The sequence below is a fragment of the Phasianus colchicus genome, chromosome 10 (assembly GCF_987193195.1).
Source record: "Phasianus colchicus chromosome 10, bPhaCol1.hap1.1, whole genome shotgun sequence".
In the NCBI taxonomy this organism is placed as follows: Eukaryota; Metazoa; Chordata; class Aves; order Galliformes; family Phasianidae; genus Phasianus; species Phasianus colchicus.
This window is the reverse complement of record NC_143445.1, coordinates 20,287,556-20,302,746: the sequence shown is the minus strand read 5'-3', so window position 1 is coordinate 20,302,746 and position 15,191 is coordinate 20,287,556. Positions and strand designations below refer to the sequence as shown.

The 15,191-nt window shown below is 39.2% G+C and overlaps 1 long non-coding RNA gene across 4 annotated transcripts in view; it reads left to right on the top strand.

Annotated features, from left to right (window-relative positions):
* Positions 1 to 15,191, top strand: part of LOC149916654 (uncharacterized) — an 83,162-nt gene that overhangs the window by 29,390 nt on the left and 38,581 nt on the right. The window contains exon 2 of one of the 4 annotated variants that reach the window (XR_016469754.1): positions 12,597 to 12,744. The exons of the other annotated variants lie outside the window; for them this stretch is intronic. This is a non-coding gene — a long non-coding RNA (uncharacterized LOC149916654). The remainder of the gene's footprint in view (positions 1 to 12,596; positions 12,745 to 15,191) is intronic. 4 annotated transcript variants of the gene reach the window in all.

Below are 15,191 nucleotides of genomic sequence, written 5' to 3'. Positions count from 1 at the left end.
GTATTCATTTTCAAATCCTTAGAAGAAAAATTACATTTGCATGTGGTACTGCAGGTCTTAATGTTCTCAGAAGGATGTTCTTGAAGATGGCAGACACGCAGCAGCAGAATGAAGCTGACATGAGTTCAAGATGACCAGTGATTTAAAATGTGGGGAAGATAATAAGATGACTTATTTACAGAGGCTGCCTATGCTACTGTTTGGATTTTTCACAGCAAGTTAGTTGTCAACCTGATAGAAATGCTGACACACACAGCCTTAACTCCTGCATCACCCAGATGCTGCTCTAATCTGATTTGTGGCTGTTTCCTTGGATGAAGATATGAAGTGGATGTGCTTCCCAAAATATCCATAATTCCTCTGTAGGACAAAGAGTCTGTGCCAGAAGTACTTGTGATTACATGATTCAAGTAGGTTTTTATGATTTTTTTTTTGTGCCTGTTAAATGACAGTGCCGTGTATTTTATACTGGCTGAACTACAGTTCTGTAAATAATAGCAACATTTTCAACAGATCGTACCCTTCCCTGACCTCTGCCAATGAAGTATTGTGGCCTTTACTGACTTTTTTTTTTTACACTGTAGTAGCAGCAATTTTTATCAACTACGTCATATCATTGTGTTGTCCTGTGTTTATCAATTAGCCAAATTAACATATAGGATTTCTAGCACTGGGTATGTCAGACTACGTTTTTCTCCAATTCTTAGTTTTCAAGCTTCAAAAAATAGGAATTCTGTTGTTTCTTTATTTTCTTTATGCTGAGAAAGACAATCCATTATATAGCAGGGAGAAAGGAAACAGACCAGAAGAGTGAAGTAAATAATAAATGACTTAGCTATAACAAAACCACCAATGTTTTAGTAAAAATTTGCTCATCTGTACAAATACAACTTTGGCCATAGTCTCTCAGTCCTTCTGTTCAAGCTCTGTTTTCTTAACGTTGTCTGGGGAGGGGAGCTGCTGCTCTTCCAGTCACCTGGAGAGATTTTTGGCTGTAAGCATGTGGCCGTATGGACCACTTTTTGGTAGATATTACTAAAGCACAAACTTTGTCATTCCTCCTTTTGTTTAGGAGCAGCTTTGCTAACCTGGACTGTGTACAGTGACACTGTGCCACTGGTCCTACACAACTATGGCTGGGAATTTCCCTACTCAGGGAAGGATGGGGTGGGGAACTGCCGTCAAATACATATAGATCACTTATGGTACTGTGGTTGGCATGCACAGGCTGATGCCAGTGATGCTTGCCCTGGATATAGAATTTTGAGGTCCGAAAAACTTGCAGGAAAGGGTGGACAGATCTAGAAACTGCTGTGAATATGTGAAAACAGGACAGTACTGGGCATGACCCTAGTTTCACAGTGAGGAATTCCTCTCTGAATAGTAACCTTCTGCTCTTGCATTTGGTTCATTCTCTCCTCTTGAGTTTATTGGAGCCAGAAGATACTTCATAGTCACTGTTATTTTTCTACAGCAAAAGAGAAGATTTTGCAGTCAGTGTTACTTTCTGTAGCAAACATTTAGGGAAAGTCTGAAACTTGATACACAAATATTTGAACATTTTACCACATCCGTATGGTGAGTCACATGTATAAATACATTCTGCAGGCTTAGCAAGTAAGGTCCTGTTTCAGTAAATCTCCTTTGCAGAAAAATATTAATTCTCTAATCAACGTTCTCCTTTTAGTTTCCATTGATACATATGTTACAAAGTTCAGTAAAAAAAAAAAAATCATTAAAAAATATTTTTAATCAAAACCAAGTGAGAGTCATAATCAATTTGTCTTATGGAGGCTTTCATTAAACTGATTTTTATTTGTATAATATGTTCGTGTTTGCTTCCCCTTTGAAAATGTTTGAAATGAGATGCTTAAGGGCAATCAATAATTTAAGCCACAGAAGAAGTGGTTCCACTCATCGCTTTTGCTAGGAGTAAGGTTATTAATTTAATTTCTCTTTTTCAAGTGAAGGTTTCAAAAAGTGATAGACCTGGGCTGAATATGGTTTGAGAGATGTGACAGTATCTGTGCAGAGGAAAGGAATCTCATTTCAATTGTTTGGGGATCAAAGGATGTGAACGCGATCATGTAAGCTCTAAGTTGGATTGTTATGGCTTGTTTTAGTTATGTAAATATTGGTAAAGGAATAAAATCACTGAAATTGAAATACCTTATTCAAAAGGCTATCTTGTGGGAAATAACAGCAGATTATGGGGATGGTGAAGGATAAAACTCTCTACCTGCTAATGGTAGTAAAGGAAGGAAACGAGTATTATTCTCAGCTGAAAAGCAGTGCTACAAAGACAGAAGTCATCTGTCTGAAGAAATGCACCTCTCAATTATAATGATCAAGTATGATTTGCTCTGGAAGAGTAGAGAGGTATAATATGATCTCCTTGTCAAGATAATCACTATCTACCACGGCCATTGCTGTCTCACAGTTCTTTAATGACAACGTGAAGAGATCCGGCCTCTAACTTAGACCTATAGTACTTGTAGAAATGACAGCAAACAACAGTAGATCTGATTAAATAGATTGGCAGCAGAAGCCCAAAGATAGTCTGCTTCAACTTAACAGGAGCAAAGTGCTCAATAGTGCTATTTCTCTTTGCAACCAGTGTGTAATTTCTGTTTCTTATCAAAGCAGATGAAGTTATCATAAGCAGGTTAAAAGGTACAAAGTTCAGAGTTGTCTTATTTAAAGCTGTGCAAGCAGAGTATAAGTATTTTCTGCCCACCCTTGACAGCAATTTATTCTCAGAAGTCATTCTTGGGTCTCTGGGACCATCGTGGAGCCCAGGTAACCTGAGAGCAGATGGTCTCCAAGCTGAGTGACGGGATTGAAAATGCCAGCGAAGTCCTGATCTCAGTGTCATTTCAGTTTCTTCAGCATTTGAATTTAATTTTCTTTTGTTTGTTTGCCATTCAATTGCATGGATAACGACACCTAAGTATAGCAACCATCAATGTTGTCTGCTCTGTAGAGACAGAAGTAAATACAGTCTAATTTTGCTGTTATAACATGGCAATAGTGCAATTTGGGTTTACGTTAGTAGCAGATTGCTTTTTCAGCAGAAACAAACTGCTGTCTCTTTCCTGAGTATTGTCAGTGCTTTCACTCAGTTCATGAATTTCTGGGCACCTTTAATCTCGTCTGCTTTTTTGCATTATGGTCTGGAAGCTTTCTGGTGTTGTTTGATGCCTTACTTATATTTGTATCAGAAAGCTTAGTACAGACCAGCACTCCTTAAAAGAACATATGGGAGTGGGGAGTAAGCAGATGTTGGCTCAGTGCCCCAGATGTGCCACAAAGGGAAGCTTTCCAGCCACTCATAATTTTGACTAAAAATAATAATGATAATAAAATCACAGATTACCTATTTGCGTCTGTAGGAGCCTTTTGCTGTTGAACAGTCTCCAATACCCAGTCTTGCCAGTGTAACTGTTATAGGACTCTATGCCCATGGATGGTTTGTTGTTTGATCAGGATAGGCTCTCTGACCGTGCATCCTGACCAGAAAGGATGGGCTATCTCTTTGGCATTGATCTTGGCCTGTGGTGTAACAAATAGCTGGTGGGGACAGGAGAGACAGCTTCATGTGTGATAGGATTTCTCTTAAGTTCTTTTCCCCATCTGACATAACTACATCAAGAATTTCAGAAAGCTTCCTGAAATGTGTGCAGGTCAGGTCTGGGATGACACTTCACCATTAGAGCAGTCAATGCCACCCAGATTCTGCAGGCACTGCACAGCAGCACCAGGTAGGAGGTAGCAAGGCACTGCCAAACAGATCTGGCTCCAACTCTGACTCCTCTTCATAGCACTGTAATCTGCTGAGGATTATTCCCTTGGAACCAAAGGACCAATTTGCTTTAAAATCTATCACTGTCACTGAGGAATTGCCAAGTGGCAGTGACCTCATTACTGCCTGACCCTGCCGTATTTTGTTCTTGCTGCTGGCAGAGGTGGATGGCTGCCCCATGAGACTCTCAGCAGCTGGCAAGCAGTGGTGTCGTGTTCACACAGGCTCTCTTACAATCCCCCATCAGTTCTGTTTAGTTTTAGTTTTATGAAATAATTTAGATTATTCATTACAATGAAGGAGTGGTGGGATGGGCAGACATTTGCCTTGATACCAGAAAAATCTCTGATCTGTCAAACCAGTCCCCTATCTGCCAAAAGACAGAAAATGGGGCAACAGGTTCTCTGCTTAATTTTTAAGTATGCCAGAGAAGGAACTGTATCTTTGATTATACAAGCAGTGCTTTGAACTCTTAGCATTTTTAACTTCCAAATGCCAAAACACAATGCATCTGGTGGTACCACAGAGATGTTATTTGAATGTCTTTTGCACCTTGTTGCTTTATTTATACTGGTGACCCATGGAGATGTTTGGACTTTAGGTCTTTTTGAAGGCATGCTGTGAGACAAAAAGATGTTGTGGGGATACCCGTGGATGTGGGTTTGCAGGTGCCATAGGAATGTGAGGACTAAGGACAGCCCTGTAGAAATCCAGCCCCAAGATTGGATTTTGAGATTTTTCTGTCATAATCAAATGCAAGATTGTGCATTGATTCTTCTGGCCAACAATTATTCTCTGTGCTCTGCAGATTTCAACACTGTTTTTCAGAGTCATGTTAGTTCAAAATAGCTTGTAATATGTAACAGTGAGGCAGTTTCCAGAAGGGACAGTTACTGGGCTGGCTCTGCTCAAGTCAACAAGAGCATCCACCCCTGACTTCCAAAGTATCCCTGCCAGGCTGAAAGTATGAGGCTAAAAGCCTGTTCCTCACTTTTTGGTTGCCTGTCAGCATTCTAGCTACCTATTCGGTGTTCTTGACAGTCACTGATATCTTGAGGAAAGCAGCTACAAAAAAAAACACTTGAAATTATATCTGGGAGCTCTGCACATGAAGAAGAAGCAACTGATATTTATTACTATAAAGTGAAGTGTGTGCATCTCAATGGCAAGAGAACCAGCTGAAGACCTCTGATTTGGTTTAGGGCATGCTTTGAGAAAACCTAATTTTTCTTTCAGCCTTATCAATTACTTATTCCCCTTCACGCTCAAAGCAGTAATTTAGCTGAAATGTTCTAGCTGAACTTCATAGAAAGCATCTGAATATGTGCATCTTTCCTGCACTTGAACTACTTTTATTACCCACTGTAATGCAGCTTCAAATATTTAACCACTTCAGGAGTAACTTCTGACAGTCAGCAATGCTGGTCCATTTATTAACATTTATATTTCAATAAAACTGGACACACTAATATTACCTTTACTGAGAATAACATGGCCAGGAATAATAATGCTTTGATTTCTTGTATGTGTCTTGTGGATGCATAGATAACTTTGCTCTCTTTTCTGATCTTTTCTAAAAGCCAGGCTTGCAAAATCATAAGTAATATCTTGTAATGTGGTACAAAGCATTATATTGTGTAATCTTACTGAAAACAATTCAGTAGTAGCAGCTGGTTATTTCTTCTGGTATTACACCTGGCAGCATGGAGCTGCCCTGCAGTAGGGGATTATATAGATGGTTTTATTCTTGGAGAGTACCAGAGCAGCCATGTAGCTCACCCCAGCCTGTACTCTTTACCTTTGCTCTTACAGACCTGGTGGAGGCTTATGAGAGTTACTCAGATTTCAAAGCAATTACTGCAAAATAAATTTCATAGCCTAAAATACTCTTTTTTTTTTTTTTTTTTGTCGACGCCATGGATGTTTGAGCTTAAAATAAAGGAAATCTATAAATAAAACTCCAGAAGGATAATCGTATTCATACAAGTTTGTACATGCCTATCTATCCATCATCTATTAACCCATTTTCTTCTCTACTGCACATCTGTTACCAGTGGATGAAAGAGATAAAATTCCCAAACACTGCCAAACATTTCAGGCAGGGTGGTCAATGCAACTGAAGCACACTTACCATCTGGTGACTTTATTCATGTTAAGAGAGGAGATAATCTGGAATAACTATTCAATGCTTGATAATACACAGCTTCTCTTTATTCATTTATTTATTTATTTATTTATTTATTTATTTATTTATTTATTTATTTATTTATTTTGCCATAAGTATTAAAGTAGGAGCACTGACTTGGGAACAAAGCACTACTGTGAGCCTTTTTATGGGGCATTTTTATCGTTGACACTGAGGGCTGATGCTGAAAAGCACAGCTTTGGTGATTCATGTATACCTTCAAGGTGCAAAACCGTGAGCATGGAAAAATGATAATGAAAGCAAATATTGTTTTATGGCTGATCTCCTGCCAGATGCCCAAGGCTGGTATTAGAAGTGAAATGTAGCATGAGAGTTGTCTTCAAGCTTCCATCTTCTACCCTTTGTTCTTTCCCAAATTTGTTGTTGCTCTGCCTACCATTGCATAACCAAAAAAAAAAAACAAAAAAAAAAAACCAATACCCAAATCCTCAGACTCTCTCTTGATTTAGGCAAGGAGGTTGGATATCTAAGAATTATATTTCCCTTGTTGGGCTGCCTCTAGAGTCCCACCTTCAGCCCCCAGAGCTTAAGAGGCTACCAGGTAGCTGGTCCTTGCTGATAATGCTGCACAGTACTTAAAAGTGCCCAAGACTTTTTCATCCTTATAATACAGTACTACTTTTCTCATTTTGAAAGATGGTTTCTAAAATCCAGGGTTTACACAGTTTGATAAATTAGCAGGCAGGCGTTCCCTTTCAGTATGGTTGTTATTTTTTGTTCTGAAATGGGATTTTTTTAAGAATCTTTCTTCATATGTCAGAAAGATTCCAGAAGAGCCTAACTTAATGCAGGAGATTTCTAATTAATATGCAGTGGGTTAACGTTAAGTAATTCTTGGTCTAATAGTGCCTATAAGCACCACTGAGATGTTACAGTGGGGGGCTTTTGCAGGAGAAATGTGAAGTAATAGCTGTTCTACAAAACCTTCCACATCTTCCCACCTCATTTGTTTAAAACCTGGTAGTTTTATGCCCAGTCTGAATCCCTCCTGAAATAGGACTAATGAAAGGAAATGATATGACTTGTCCACTGTTTCAGCATTACAAATTTCTTATCTTTGCAACTGTCATCAACAGCCAGCACCAGCTCCTAAAAGACACAAGAGCATGTTAATCAAGAGCAAAAAGAATGTCTTCTGCCTAAGGGTTTGGTGTAAAAGGGTAAATAATCAAAAGGAATATATCAGCTACAGCTGATTTATATTTCTTTATGATGATCAAAGGCAAATGGACTCCAATTCAGCAAGGAATATAAATGCTGTTTGAAAACTTACTTCTCCTGCCACAGATAAAATTGAAAAGCCTTTTCCACTGAGCTGCACCTAGTTTAAAATCCATTAGCTAATACTGCATGCCCTAAGGTTAAAAAAGGAGTAAAAATCCTATGGTGAACTTAGCGTTTCAGATAAGTTTTTATGCAACCTCCCAAGTTATACATATCCTTCTCTCTCTCCTTCACTGGAGGTAGAATTGATCTGGGAATATCTGGCTTGTTTAAATAGTTGCTGGTGTTGTAAAGTTTCCCATCCACAATCAGCTAACAAAGTGCATATGTCTTAAGGATTCTGTACCCTTAAAAAGAAAAGTAACTCGCTTTCTGTAGTTGGTTTGGTCCCGGTTGGATGTGGTCCCTGTGGGAGGGAAGGCAGGAGTCCGTTGCTCCATGGGGCTGTGCTGAGTCCCCATGGATGGAGGGCAAGGTGTTCCTCGTGCATTGCAACATGTTTGGGCTGCTTGATGCAACAGGGCTTTGGCTGGAAAGCAGAAAGCAAACTGCCAGCCGGCAGAGCTGCAGAGAAGCTGAGGAGCTTTAACTCAGAACTCCATTATGCTCATGCTTTTTCGATTTTGGGGTGGGGGGGAGACGGATGCTGCTAATGCTAGACGTTGGAGGAAAATAAAACTGGTGGAATGGAAAGATGCCAACTCCTCCAGTACTGGATGTTAAGTTGTTTTAAAACTTTTATTGCCAGCAATTCATAACCAAAGTATTTCACAAGAGCTTCTATGAAGCAACTCTTTCAAGAAGTAAAGCAGCATGCCAAACCTGCCTGTCACTGTTTTTGCACGAGTTGGCCACGTCCTCTTAAATTTATTTTGAACTTCTGTAGTCTTTTCTGCTCTGTTTAACCATAAGCATCCAGAACCTGAAACTTTGCATCAACATCTTTTTTTCTTTTTTTAATATGGGATCTTCGTTGTGAGCATTACATCCCGCAGTGCCCTGCTGCAGGCAGTGTTCTCCTCCAAGATCCTCTCACTTTTTTCTGAAGAGCACTGCATTAAATAATGCAAAACTACTTGAAGCTGGATAAAAATTATTGTGGAACTTCATTTAGATTTTAAGTTCTTTGGTGAAGGATTTGATTTTCTCTGATTATTTAGTATTTCTTGTAATAAAAGAGGAATCTTGACATGAAAAAGGGAGCTGAAGTAGTGAGAATCAATCTAGCTGGTAGGTGATTTAAAGCATGGTGTTTTTCAGCTAATGAATGGGAAATATCGTTGAGTTGTGTTTGGCTTTTTTTGTAAGTAAGAATCATGCTGCCTTCTGACAGGAAGCAAAAATATTGTAATTCCAAAAAAAGAAATTAATCTTTCCTTGATTTCAAAAAGAGCACAAATAAGGTAGTTTATTCTTAGGGAACTGAGCAGTGCTCAGCTGCCAACATCACTGCACGTTGAACCAAGTGCACTGCCGTTTAAAGTGTTTTGTTTAAATTCTTCAATTAATTAAAGAAAATCATAAAATCACCTGTTGAGTTTTTCTGCTTCAGCCAAAAATAGTTACAACAATTTAGCAGAAAGAACCTACTAGTTTTCTTCATTCAGCATTCTTAATTTGCCAAAAAGCAATTTCTGTATGAACCACATCACTGATATCCACTTGATTTTTATTTTTCAGTGAATTAAATCTAGAACACTTTGTTCACTAATCTCTGATCTTTTGGGGGTTTTTCTCTATTGCTTGCTGTTTCTTGAATTGCGTATCTTAAGTAAAAGACCTTCAAGTACTGCGTTCAGTCCTTGAGTACTGAGTTCAGTATTGGGCCCCTCACTACAAGTGAGATATTGAGGCTCTGGTGCATCTCCAGAGAAGGACAATGAAGCTGTGAGGGATCTGGAGCACAAGCTGTGTGGGTAGGGGCTGAAAAAAGTGGGATTATTTAGTCTAGAGAAGAGGAGGCTCAAGGGAGATCTTACTGCACTCCACAACTTCCTAAAGGGAGGTTGTTGTGAGGTGAGGATGGGCCTCTTCTGCCATGGGCTGGAGGGAATGGCTGCAAGTTGCACCAGGAGAGATTCTCCTGGTTGAATGTTGATTCAGAGGTTGAATGTTAAGAAATACTTCTCTGGAAGAGTGGTCAGGTGCTGCAACAGGCTGCCCAGGGAGGCGGTGGTTTCACTGACCCTGGAGTTGTTCAACAAATGTTTAGATGAGGGATATGATTTATTGGGGATGTATTTTTGGTAGATGGATGTTTGGACTGGATGATTTTGGAGGTCTTTTCCAACTTTGGTGATTCTATGACACCATTAAATTAAGTCCATATTTTGTTCAGTAAGTACTTTTTAAGAAGTCAGTTTCTCGTTCAGATGTTAATTCGTTCTCTCTTCTTTCATTTTTATTGCTTTGAACAGTGAAAATGGAATAAGGATTGAATATGGAGAAATGCATTATTTTAGGATGTGTTACCTATGCAGATTAAAAAAATAAATAAAAATACAGGAGGTATTTCAGATTGCTACCCTCGCTTCCAACAGAGAGATGTGGCCTCATTTTTAGTGAGAGCTGTGAAATGCAGATAATATCTGGGCTACACTAAGGGTTGAGGGTAAGCGATTTCACTGCTGCTCTGGTAATCCTTTGAGGGTGGGATATCTACAGAAATGATGACCAATCCTCCAAGGGAGGAGAATGTGTTTCGCAGAGAGATGAGTACCTTCACTTTGCTTTCAGCCTGTGCTTTCTCAAATGATTCCTGTCATGTTTGCAACCATATCTTTAAATGCAACCATATCTTTAAGTAATACATTAACTACCTGAAATCAATATCGAAGACTCCTACTGATTACAAGGGCCTTATTCCTAACCTGCACCCTTCTTTCTTCCAATTTCTTTTCTAAAATGGTCTTGATGGATGAGAATTCTGCAAATAGTGCATGAAATCAAGCATTTGAAAGCAGTAAGCATATCAAGCGTGTTTTAAAAGCACGTAGGGCTTTCTCAGTGCAAAAAAAACTTATCACTCTTAGACAATATTTATTCGATACCAGAGATTTTATCTTTTTCCATTTCTGACCTTTTCCATTTCATATCTCCTTTTAGTCCCACACCTTAGCCTTAGCAGATGCTATCATTCCAATCTTTCAACTGTTTGTGAGCAGTGCAATAAGGTCATTTAGGAAAAGGATAAGGAAAAAATTTGGGTTTCCCTTTTTTTTATTGCCCAGCTCTTTTTGATTAGTGAACTTCTCTGCCTATGAACTTTTCAGCTTCCCCGAGGTAATTTGACAATATATATTAGAACTGGAAGATGGGAAGTAGAAAATGAGTTCAAGGGCATCATTTAAGAAAATGTCACACAATCAGGAATCCTCTAGTGCAGCTCTCAGACATGACTAGCTAAGTGGCCATGTTTGCTTATAAGCTTCTTTATACCATACTGAAGATCCTGCAGCCCCTAGATGAGTTCTCAAATGTCTGAACAGAGTCATCATCCCTGATTTTTAAGTTCATTACTTCTTGTCTTATTCTCATGGTCATAGCAAACAGATTTGTTCCCCTCTTCTTTTCAAGCAGTAATTCAACATGGTTGTGCAATTGATTTTTAACATCTGAATATAGAAATAAGTGGTGAAAAGAAATGGTTTACTCTTAGTGCTTTTAGATGTCCGAGTCACAGCACCATGTAAAAACAGATATGGAAGACACAAACCAGTATTGATGCATTAACCCATCAGCCATCCTCCTTATTTTGTACTACTTTTAAACCACTGTAAACAGGTTTTCTATTCCTGTTACTTAAGACTATCTTTGATTCTAAAGATTCCTAGATCAGGAATTAATTATGAACAAACAAACAAAAAAAATGCAATGATTCCTTTATGCTCATCTCATGTTGAGAAACTTCAAATTTTGAGGGATCTTAAGTTAATTATTCTAATGCCTGGTCTGAAGTTGAAGCAAATCACTAACTTTGCCTTGATCATCCAGTACCAGGCTTCATTATCAGGAACAGGAATGTAAATATGTTGTGCACTAAAAAAAATGGAGATACTGTAAATCTTCTAGAAAAGCTCTACTAACCAATTGGCAGCCAGAAGGAAGTTACATAAGGCAGATCTCCTGGGGGTATGTTATGAGTAGAAAACACCAACAGAGACTGAACCACCACCGCCAGCCTAAAGATGTCACACTATTCACTAATAATGAATTATCATTATGCTTGGTAAATTATAACAATTGGCAGCCTATTTTCACTGCAGACAGACTTTGACCCTTGTCACAGTGCCAAGGGTTAATCCTTTATGCACTCTAAGGTATAACCAGATCGTCCCATTCCATCACATATCCTTCCTTGTCTCATTATATTTCAAAACACCATTGGATTTCTCATGCTGTTTATTTTTTATTTACGTAGCTTTCGGTAATATCATTTATTGCATGTTTGTAAGAAACAGCCACCTGCTCCCACTGGGGAATAGGCTGATGTACGGATGACAGATCCTAGAGAAAATCTTGCAGGAGATAAAAGCAGTGCTGACTTCCAATATATTGCCTGCTACTTCGTGCTCATAATAAGATGCTCTACCCTGTGACTCTGCAACTAGGACTCTGAAATTCATGGATAGGAAGTGTAATCTTTTTGCACAATAAACATCCTGTTGTTAAACAGAAGAGTTCTGCTTAAAAATATTTCCATGCTGGAAAGGATAAGTTTGTACTTAACGTATTGAAGCAAAGCGATGGGGTTTGTGTTTTCTGAGGCACAGAATTGCAGTATTGCTTTGAGTAAATGATTTGTCTTGCTATGTATACGTTTCACACTTGCAGTGCAGGTAGTGGCAGCGGCTGCCTCTCTGCACACTGATCTCCCTTCTCCTCTTTCTGAATGTTTTAAAGACATTCTTTGTCTATATGTTCATAGACATCCATCTCTGCTATCGATATCCAGATGCTGCTGCTTGCAACATGCAGAAATTTCTGCAGATACCTGTTTAAAAAAAAAAAAAGAAAAGAAAAATAGTAGCAGCAGTGGAGGTCCATTAACATTGTATGGTAAAAATGAATGGAGTCGAATAACATTTGAAATAACCGAGGGCAGGGGAAGATTGTTGAGTATATTTGCATGATGTAGCTTAAGATGAATAACACAGGTGTCTGAGAAGGCTGCAGCTTCACCAGATTTTGTTGAAGCCTGTTAAAGGATGTTTGGGTACTAAGAGTAGTGTAGCGCTTGGCTCCAGCTGGGTTTTAAGTGCTGAAAGCAAAGGGGCTGCAGTTCAGACAAAACTTTCTGCAATCTGCACAACAGAAATGATTTTACTAGGACTGTTCACTTTCCCCCATTGGTGTCTTTTTCAGAAATCCAGATGGAATATGACCATGAGATTGTTTGCCAAGCAAGCCAACAGTATATGGCGGTGCTGCAGTCCTAGCTGGGTTCTCAGGCATGCTACTGTGGGAAAAGTGGCTTCAGATGGATGTGTGGGCTCTGGGTACTATTGCACAGGTAATGCAGCAATGTGACCAAAGCAGGGAACTGTTTACAAGAAAAACGAGTGAGCCAGCTGCAGGGTGCAGCCCTTGGCACCCACCCCAGCCTTGTCAAAACAACAGTGTCCAGGCAGGATAAAAATAGAGAGGGAGAAAGAGGATGCCAAAGGTTATGGTAGATTCACGCAGTCACAGCTCTTGAAGAAATTATGGGTGTTGTATTTTTCCCTGTAGTTTTATTTACACTACTCATTCTGGCAGTGTTGGTGGAGCTGGGAGCTACAGCAGCTGGAATTTGAGGGAAACCTGGCACTGGCATGAGATGTGCTGCCCCAAAAGCAGCCCTGGGTGGTAGATTTCTTCCAGAACTGTAATCTGGATTTGTTGGAGGGCTTTAACAGATCAGGTCATCCCCAGGAAGCATTGCAGGGGGAGGATTTCATCACTGAGCCTTCAAACAGAGCTGCTTTTGTGTTGGGAGATACGTATCTGCACAGGGATGTACCGTAGCCTTTGCAGGGAGATGTAATCATTATTCTCAATAGGAGGACTGGTGATCCATCGAGCAAAACTGTTCTGTCTGTGGATCAGCTCTGCTATCAGTGTGGTGAATTTTTGATAGCTGTGTGTCTTTTGTTAAGTTACCGAGCTGTTTAAAGCATTTTATTTTCTTCTTTTTATTTGCAATTGAAAATGGGCCTGTAATACTTGCAAATTCTTAAACATTTATGGACAAACTTATGAATCTGCAAGCGCTTGCAGATTTCCCATAAGAGCTTGAATCCCTATATTAAACCTCATCTAGTAACTACAAGCATCAAAATTATTCCTACTCTGCTGAATCAGCCCCAGCTTCTCATTGAATCCAAGAGAAGCGGAAAATCAAGTGAATGCCATTGCTTCATAGCTTGCTACATGCAAGGACATGTAGAAGTGAACAGTATGTATAAGATTAACAATATAAATTAGTTTAACGTATGTCCTCTGGAGACAGTTTCTTGTGCCATCTTCCTTGGTGAACACCATGTACTGATACATTTTAAAAGAATACCTCAGGAAGAAAACAAAATGCTTTCTCAGGATGTGATGGCAGTTCTGGACTCCGGTTGGATGTTTTCCTGATGGTTTTAATGCCACAAGAAAACGTCACATTCAGTGAGGACAGGGAGGTGGCAATGGCACATCCAGTGCCACAACAGGTGAAAGATGGTGAAGTTCTTCCTGCTGCCTTGTAGTTATAGATGATTCCTTTCTTGCCAGCTAAAATGCCTTAAGATCTTAAGTGAGTGAAAGGAAAGATAATAACACAAATGTAATCCTTTCATCCAAAAATACTTGCACCTAGAAGTCCTTTTGGGGGATCACAGTGCTCAAAAGAGTCAAAATATCAAATGTTCAATTATTTGTGTTTCTGACATTTTGTATATATGTTAATACTTTATTCCTCACACCATTTTCTCCCCTCCTCTTATCCTTCTTTTTCCAGTCTCTCAAATGAATGTGGGTGAAAAAAAATGTGCATTTTAGTGTTGTTGTGAAAGTTTCACAATACCCTCATCCTCTCGTGGTCTCTTGGTAAGATTTGTGTGTGCGTGTTTGTATTAAGCAGGAGGGACAAGAAAGGAACGAACATCTTTTAATGCTGTTTTGTATCTTCTTTTCTTCTCCCCAATCCTTGGAGCCAACCTGTATTTTTCCTTCTATCTTCTTCCTTACTTGGCCTGACTTCTGCCATTGTGATTGCTTTAAATCAGTGCCAGGAGGCTGATTTTGGTGTGCTTTACTCTGATTTCAGTATACTTTCCTCATAGACCCAGATGTGGGAAAACCTCTGCCCTACAGGTAAATCAAGGCTTGATTAAGTTTCAGTAGATTAGTCCACATTCTTCTGATGAAGACATTAGTCTCTTATATTGCTTTCAGGAGAAGAACTCTTTTCTATTCCTTTTCTTTTTTTTTAATCTCCTATTGCTGAGATATTTGTATCAAAACCGAGATGGTTTAGAGAAGGCAATGCTAATTCCACCTGTTCTCATTTTGCCTCATGACAAAATGTGACAAAAGTCTGCTTTTTCTGTGTTAGCCCAAGCCTCTTCTAGGAGAGGCCCTAAAGGGTCTCTAGGGCAAGACCCTGCTCCCCAGCTTTTCAAACACAGAATATTTCTCAAACGTAAAACAACACCAGAGCATTTGATTTCCTATTACAAACCACTCGGGTCCAATTTCTGCTAGGTATAATTTTTTATTTGAGTTCTCCAAGAAAGTGCTGCTGTTAACTTTTACTCCATAATATGCTGTTAAGTGTTGCTCCTGGAGTCCTAATAAAGAGTGAGTTTTACAGAGAGGTCTGGTTCCACTAAGCAATCAAAGCTTTTGAATAACCCTTTTTGAAAACTGATTGCTTTAATTTAAGTTCTTTAGCTATGTTGAGGTATCTCATAGAATGGTCTTAAGTCCAAAAAA